This window comes from Nicotiana tabacum, chromosome 6 (assembly GCF_000715075.1).
Source record: "Nicotiana tabacum cultivar K326 chromosome 6, ASM71507v2, whole genome shotgun sequence".
Taxonomy (NCBI): domain Eukaryota; kingdom Viridiplantae; phylum Streptophyta; class Magnoliopsida; order Solanales; family Solanaceae; genus Nicotiana; species Nicotiana tabacum.
Genome location: NC_134085.1, coordinates 98449622 through 98458084, shown reverse-complemented (window position 1 = coordinate 98458084; position 8463 = coordinate 98449622). Strand labels below are relative to the sequence as shown.

General features: G+C 39.6%; 2 non-coding genes across 2 annotated transcripts; both read left to right on the top strand.

The window, feature by feature from the left end:
• Positions 1–7913: 7913 nt before the first annotated feature.
• Positions 7914–7992, top strand: LOC142182412 (small nucleolar RNA R12). Its single transcript, XR_012711247.1, has one exon. It is a non-coding gene; the product is annotated as a small nucleolar RNA R12 (small nucleolar RNA).
• Positions 7993–8078: 86 nt separating this feature from the next.
• LOC142182464 (small nucleolar RNA SNORD24) lies at positions 8079–8171 on the top strand. Its single transcript, XR_012711283.1, has one exon. It is a non-coding gene; the product is annotated as a small nucleolar RNA SNORD24 (small nucleolar RNA).
• Positions 8172–8463: the final 292 nt, after the last annotated feature.

Sequence of the window (8463 nt, the reverse complement as noted above, 5' to 3'; positions counted from 1 at the left end):
GAGAATCGCACCTCTCGCGCTTTTCTGAAAATGCTAGATTTCAAGAAAAATAATGAGTTGCTTTGTTTGAAGAAGTCGTACATCCCATTTGAATTCCTTTATGAACGTTATGGGCAAAACAAGTCATACCGCCTTCATCGTGATGAACTTGCCATCACTTCCTTGGGTTGGACGCACCATCAAGTCTACGTGTTCATAGTCTGCTTCTTGGAGTTGCTGATATTTCTAATGAAAGGGGAAAGGATCCACACTCGTCTAGCCATGGTCGCCAGGACCTTAATGGAAGGAATTGAGGGACAAACCTATACTATCGTCCCCATGATCTTGTCTGTAATGTACCGCGCTCTAGATCAGTGCAAGCAGGGGTTCGGGCACTTCGAGGGTTGTAATCTACTACTGCAAGTTTGGTTACTAGAACATTTTCAAAGAGGAGAGTATCACCAGGAGCTCTTGCGTCGACCATTGAATGACCACATATCTTACCATCACCCAAAGAGAATGACATTTATCCCAGACAGGTTTGCACAACCTGGAAATGTTGTGAGCTGGGTGCACTTTTTCAGCAATCTGACAGACGAGCAGGTACATTGGATGTGCGAATGGTTTCCTAGCAGTGAGTTCATCATCAGGTCAAGAGAGACTACTCATCTAGTACTGATCGGGTTGAGGGGAATTTATCCTTATGCTCTCCTAAGGGTAATAAGACAAGCGGGAAGAAAACAGGTTATACCTCGAGTTTCCAACATAGTCCAGTACAAAGTAGACTTTAAAGGGGATGTTATACCATTCAAGTTCGAGGAACAGCATATGTGGAATCAGAAAGCCATTATGGAAAACGATACTATTGAGCCAGTATAGTCTCCGTTTTGACTCATTAGCCAGATATGCACCCTAGTGGATGATATAGAAGGAGACGTCAAGCCGAGAGTTAATCTGAAAAACAGGATCATAGATGATGATGCTAAAGCACAAGTCAAGTACAGGAGGTTACACAAGAGGGTATTTGAATCTGAAACTAGCATCTAGAGCAACACAAATTGAATATGGAAGAAATCAATGAATGGAGAGAAATTGCCACCAAATCAACAAAAAGATTGGAATATCTAGAGCAAGGGTTGATGGAACTTGAAGGGAAAATGAGAAAGAGGATTGCGGGTTGTTAAAACATGGATGGAAATGAAGGAGGACTCCTAGCAAAGGCTTATCTATTGCTAGATATGCGCGACTTGGGGAATTTGATCGATAGAGTCAAAAGAGCCAAGCACGGGGAAGGTCCTTCTGAGACAGAATAGATTAGGGGAATGTTGTTTTACTGCTTTCTAGTTTAGTTTAGATTTCGATTGTAATAAGGCACATGCCATTAGTATCTCTCTTATTATTATCATTTTAGCAAAGATTTGATTTATTTTCACATTAATGGAATGGCGCAATTATTAGCATCAATCTTCTCCAAGTCTATATGTCGCTAGGCCTACCTCAGGCACAACGAGGTCCCCCAAATTAGGACGCGAATTTATTTTGCAAAGCATGTTTAATATCGCAAGCACTCTTTAAATACCCCTTACTGACTTGGTTACATTTTGTTTTTCTTTTCTTTTGTTTATTCCCATTCCCCAAGGTTGGTTCGTGCATATTGGCATCATCCGCATATCACACTAGATCCAGAGGTCCTCCACCTCCTCCTCCACCAAGTGATCCTAAAGGCAAAAGCAAAGGGAAAGGAAAGATGGACGATTTAAGTGGTAACAGCAGAGACAATGCAGAAAACGTTGAAACTTCGGATGGCCGAAGTACTCCAGCACAGAACGATTTGGTCCTGCGCCTGGAACAAAAAATACTGGAGTTACAAGGAGAGCTTGAGCAGGTCCAGAACTTGGAAAACCTCTCCTTCACCCTAAATGTCCCCGATATCAACCAACAAAACACAAATGCCTAAAACCCGGCACCTCCCAAAACACACAAAACCAAAATCCGCAAAATCCTCCCGCACCTTATCAATACACCACACCTCCTCAAAATCCTAATCCTCCACCAGTACCTACCCATCCACAATATCATCACCATCCAACATAGTATCCGCAAACCACCACCTATCACACTCCTCAAAATGCACCACAACCTATCCCTAATCCCCAAAACTCAACTAACGACCACCACTATGCCCAGATCCTTGAAGTCCATCAAAGCAATCCCATATACGTGGAAACCTTAGCCATGCTCCATAACAGACCCTATACATACCTGAATCCGCCGAGAAGGACCTACTCATCAAGAACATGGCAGAAAAACTGAAGAAGCTTACTGGCAGAGTTCAAAGCGTCGAAGGTGGCAAAGGTATTGAGGGTCTGAATTATGAGGATTTGTGTATTCAGCCAGATGTAGAATTGTCAGAGGGTTACAAACCTCCTAATTTGAAATGTTTGATGGAACAACTGATCTAAAGATGAATTTGAGAAAGTATTGTGACAAGCTTGTAGGGGTTGGCAAGGATGAAAGAATACGTATGAAGCTGTTCATGAGGAGCCTCACCGGAGATGCCTTGTCTTGGTATATCAGTCAGAACCCAAAGAAATGGGTTAATTAGGTGAGCATGACATCAGATTTTATGGACCGGTTTAGGTTGAACACGAAAAACATACCAGACGGTTTCTACATTTAAAATCTTAAGAAGAAGCTGACTGAAACTTTCCGCGAGTATGCTACTTGGTGGAGGTCTAAAGCCGAAAAGGTAAGGCCAACACTGGAAGAAGAATAGATGAATAAGTTCTTCATCAGAGCTCAGGATCCGCAGTACTATGAAAGATTAATGGTTATTGAAAATCATAAGTTCTCTGATATTATCAAACTGGGAGAAAGAATAGAAGAGGAGATTAAAAGGGGAATGGTGACAAATTTTGAAGCACTCAAAGCTACAAACAAAGCCTTACAGTCGGGAGATAAAGACAACCTTTATCACTCTGTGGGGGATGTATTGCTATAAAATGATGTCATGTGGCATGAAGAATGCTAGAGCCACTTACATAAGAGCTATGACAGCCATATTCCATGACATGATTCACAAATAAATAGAGGTGTATGTGGATCACATCATCATCAAATCGAGAAGAAGCATATATCATATAGCAGACTTGAGGAAATTCTTTAATCAGCTTCGAAGATACAATCTGAAACTGAATCCTGCAAAGTGTGCCTTCAGAGTCCCTACTGGAAAATTGCTAAGTTTCATCATCAGCCGCTGAGGGATTGAGTTAGACCCGTCAAAGGTCAAAGCTCTCCAAGATTTGCCACCTCCAAAGAGCAAGAAAGACGTGATGGGTTTCTTAGGGCGTCTCAACTATATCAACCGTTTCATAGCACAATCAACTATGATCTGTGAACTGATTTTTAAAATGTTGAACAAAGATGCTGCAATAAGCTAGACTGAAGAATACCAGAAAGCCTTTGACAAAATCAAGGAATATTTGTCCAAACCACCGGTCCTGGTCCCACCGGAACCTGGGAGACCCCTACTACTCTACCTATCTGTACTAGATGGGGCTTTCAGCTGTGTCTTGGGATAACACGACGAGACAGGAAGAATGGAGCATGCCATATACTATCTGAGTAAGAAGTTCACACCATATGAAGCACTGTATTCTTTGCTAGAACATACCTGTTGTGCTTTAACATTGATAGCTCAAAAGTTGAGGCATTACTTCTGTGCCTACACCATATATCTCATATCAAGGATGGATCCTCTAAAATACAACTTCCAGAAACCCATGCCTATGGGGAATTTAGCAAAATGGCAGATGCTACTGAGTGAGTTCGACATCATCTACGTAACTCAAAAGGTGGTCAAAGGGAAAGCATTGGTGGATCATCTTGTAGAAAATCCTGTAGGTGGAGAATATGAACTACTAATTTTTTTGATGAAGAGGTATCATTCGTAGGAGAAGATATCATCAAAATATATGATGGTTGGAGAATGTTTTTCAATGGAGTTGCAAACTTTAAAGGAGTGGGTACTGGAGCTGTCTTAGTACCAGAAAAAGGTCAACACTATCTAGTATCCGCAAAGCTCATATTCCCGTGTACCAATAATATGGCAGAATACGAGGCCTGCATCTTAGAGCTCATGTTAGCCATCGACATGAACATTCAGGAATTGCTAGTAATTGGAGATTCAGACCTTTTGATACATCAGGTTCTAGGAGAATTGGCTACAAAGAATACAAAGATATTGCGATATTTTCACTATGTACAAGAGTTAATGAAGAGATTCACAAAGATAGAATTCAAACATGTTCGGAGGATTCAGGAAGAGTTCGCCGATATATTGGCTACTTTGTCTTCCATGATACAACACCCAGACAAGAATTTCATCTACCCTATCCGGTAGGAATCCAAAATTATCCGGCTTATTGTGCTCATGTTGAAGAAGAAATCGATGGAAATCCATGGTTCCATGACATCAAAGAATATCTAGAAAAAGGAGAATACCCGGAGCACGCAAATCAGACTCAGAAATGCACAATCCTAAGGTTATCCAATCACTTCGTCCAAAGTGGAGGAATTCTATACAGGAGGACTCCATATCTGGGGTTGTTACGGTGTGTTGACGCCAAGGAAGCATCCAAATTGCTCGAAGAGATACATGCCGGAACATGTGGACCACACATGAATAGCTTCATCTTAGCTAAGAAGATATTAAGAGCAGGATATTTTTGGATGACTATGGAAATAGACTACTTCAGGTATGTCCAAAAGTGTCATCAATGCCAAGTACATGTTGATATGATACGAGTGTCACTCAATGAACTCAACGCAATAAGTGCACGCTGGCCTTTCTCTGCTTGGGGCATAGATGTCATCGGTTCAATCGAACCCGCTGCTTCGAACAGGCATAAATTTATTCTGGTGGCCATAGGCTATTTCACAAAATGGGTTGAAGCCGCATCTTACAAAGCTGTAGCTAAGAAGGTCGTCGCAGACTTTGTTCGGGATAAAATTGTTTGTCGGTTCGGAGTGCTAGAGTCAATTAGCACCGATAATGCTGCCAATCTCAACAGTGATCTGATGAATGCCATGTGTGAAACTTTCAAGATCAAGCATAAGAATTCCACATCATATAGGCCGCAAATGAATGGAGTCGTAGAAGTTGCCAATAAGAATATCAAGAAAATATTGAGGAAGATGGTAGATAATCACAAACAATGGCACGAGAAGTTTTCGTTCGCCTTACTTGGATATCGTACCATGATTCGCACATCAATCGTGACAACTCTTTACTTGCTGGTCTATGGTATTGAAGCTGTCATTCCCACCGAAATAGAAATTCCTTCTTTGAGAATCATACAAAAGGCCGAACTCAGTGATGCAGAATAGATACAAAGCCGTTATGAACAATTGGCTCTCATAAGCGGAAAAAGAATGAATTCGGTGTGTCACGGTCAACTTTACCAAAACAGAATGTCCAGAGCTTTCAACAAAAGGGTCAGGCCTAGACAATTCACACCAGGGCAGTTAGTGCTAAAGCGAGTTTTTCCACATCAGGATGAAGCCAAAAGGGAAGTTTTCACCCAATTGGCAAGGTCCTTACATGGTTCATCAAGTACTAATAGGAGGTGCACTCATACTTGTAAAAATAGGCGGAGAAATTTGGCCAAAACCTATCAATTCAGACGCAGTCAAGAGATACTATGTTTAAGATTATTTACAATTCTTTATTTGATGTAACTGAACTACGCTTGACCTGATTCCTTTTTAAGAGGGGATACGTAGGCAGCCCTGTGGGATCGATCACATCTTAATAAAATCTTCATTTTTCCATGGTCAGAAATTGGGGCAAAATTTTGAGGAGGACCCTCAAAATTCTAGAGCAAGTCCAACCAATTTCCTCATATGAGGAACAGTCAAAGAATCACTTCTAAATTGGGGCAGAATTTTGAGGAGGACCCTCAAAATTCTAAAGCAAGGAGGTCGCGATGTCTTTAAAATATGTCACAGTCATTGATTCATCTAACTTACTTGATATCGCATACTACTAAATTTATCAAATGCATGCATATTTTTTGAAAACTTTATTTATATGATAGCCAGATGTTACCTAGGATAACTCAAGCATGATCTCAAGATAGGAGCACAGGCAAGGCAGAATACAAAAGTGCGAACCAACCTTCCCCTGCAGAACTCACAATTTTTCTTTGAATGCAGGAACAATAAGACAACAATATTCGCAGATACTTCAAGACAACAAATTATCTAGCGCAAACATTCTCAACTAAGAGATGCTTTACTCTCCCATTGTCTACCTTTCCTTGCATCGAGACTAAGCATTGTCTCATATTCTTTGCATGAGACTAAGCATTGCCTCCCTAATTGCATAAAACTAAGCACTACCTTTCCCTGCGTGAGACTAAGCATTATCTCCTTCTCCTTGCATGAGGCTAAGCATTGTCTCCCAATTGCATAAGGCTAAGCACTGCCTTTCCTTGCATCGAGACTAAGCATTGTCTCCTATTTTGCATGAGGCTAAGAATTGCCTCCCTAATTGCATAAGGCTAAGCACTGCCTTTACCTGCATGAGACTAAGCATTGTCTCTTATTCTTGCATGAGGCTAAGCATTGCCTCCCTGATTGACATAAGGCTAAGCACTGCCTTTCCTTGCATCAAGACTAAGCATTGTCTCCATTTTGCATGAGGCTAAGCATTGCCTCCCTAATTGCATAAGGCTAAGCACTGCCTTTCCCTGCATGAGACTAAGCATTGTCTCCTCCTTGCAGAGGCTAAGCATTGCCTCCCCAATTGCATAAGGCTGAGCATTGTCTTTCCTTACATCGAGACTAAGCATTATCTCCTTCTTGCATGAGGCTAAGCATTGCCTCCCTAATTGCATAAGGCTAAGCACTGCCTTTTCCTCAAGATTAAATACTATCTCCATTACGCTATCTAAGACTTAGCACTATCCTCTATTCACCTGGGGCTAAGCACTGCCTTCATCTTACACAAGACTAAGCCTTGTCTTATTTCATTTCGCATATGACCAAGTATCATATCTTTGTATTTCATGGGCTGAAACATCGCCATTATTTCCAAAGGCATCATAGTCCGAAGGCATCATCCTCATAGCCGGAAGACACCATTCCATGGCCTGAGGATCTCTCAATATTACACATCATTATTCAAAGGCGTCATGGTTCACAGTAGGGGTGTTCAAAACCAAACCGAAACAGAAAATCGAACCGAAACCAAAGCTTAATGACTTGTTGATATCGGGTTAACGGACGAGGAACAAATTGAATTTTTTTATTAAAGTCTTATCGGTTTGGGGTTGGATTATTCAATTTTCTTAACGGATAATCCGTTAACCCGTTAAACCGTTAAGAATATATATATATATATATATATATATATATATATATATATATATATATATATATATATATATATATAAACACACACACACACACACACACACACACACACACAACGGGCCAGAGAAATTGAGTCTATTAAAACATAACGCTAACACAAAACCTCTCTCTAGGATTTTTATGGCTGCCTATAAATACAGATCAAATCCCCTCTCTTCTATCTATCTCTGCCTTAACATTCTAAATCTGAATTGGTGTTCCTTTCTCATTATTTTTTCTTCACTTTTTAGTGTTGAGAAGGTCTAATATTGTAATTCTTTGATCGTATGATATTGAAGAATGGATCAAAGGATCTATCATTAGGCTATACAAAAACACTGCATATATATCTGTTCCTATATATGTGTGCCTACCTTTAGCTTCGAATTATCCCTTCTGCTAAAGGGTTTTTCGGTGATAAGGTAGATACATTTTCTCTTGTTTTAATTTAACATATTTGATTTTAATTTTTTATTTTCAAAATATAGAAATATTGGGGTATTTTTCGATTATGATGTGTAAGGATGATGAAGAAATCATTCGGATTCCCACTAATGCACATACTATGATTATTACAACCAGCTACTTCTGACTTCCTCATCATAATCTAATCCCTATTTTTCTTTTTATCCAATTAGTTTTATTTTTTATGGATTTTAATTGTCGAGTTTTTGATATGAAATGGCCGGTGATGTTAAAAAGATATTTGCTACTTTTGATAGGGATTTACAAAATTTCCATCTGATGATTCCTTATCCACCAAGACCTCCGAGGCCTTCATTTTCCTATATTTCGTTTATATGAACTTGTTTGAAAATTCATTTGCAAAGTATTTTTTTGGTTGTTTCAACTTTTCTTTTTTGTCAAAAAATGAATTTTATTTTTTCAAGAAAATTTGCTAACATTGAGATATTTTTGTTAAAGGCTTTGTTAATTTCTTGGATATTAAAAGAAATTTATTGAATATCCTGTTGTGGTAGTCTCTAGTTATTCTAGGTGGTTCTAAGCTTGCTCTTACTGATGTTGGATGAGATATTTGATGTTGTTGTATTTATCTCTTTGATAGAA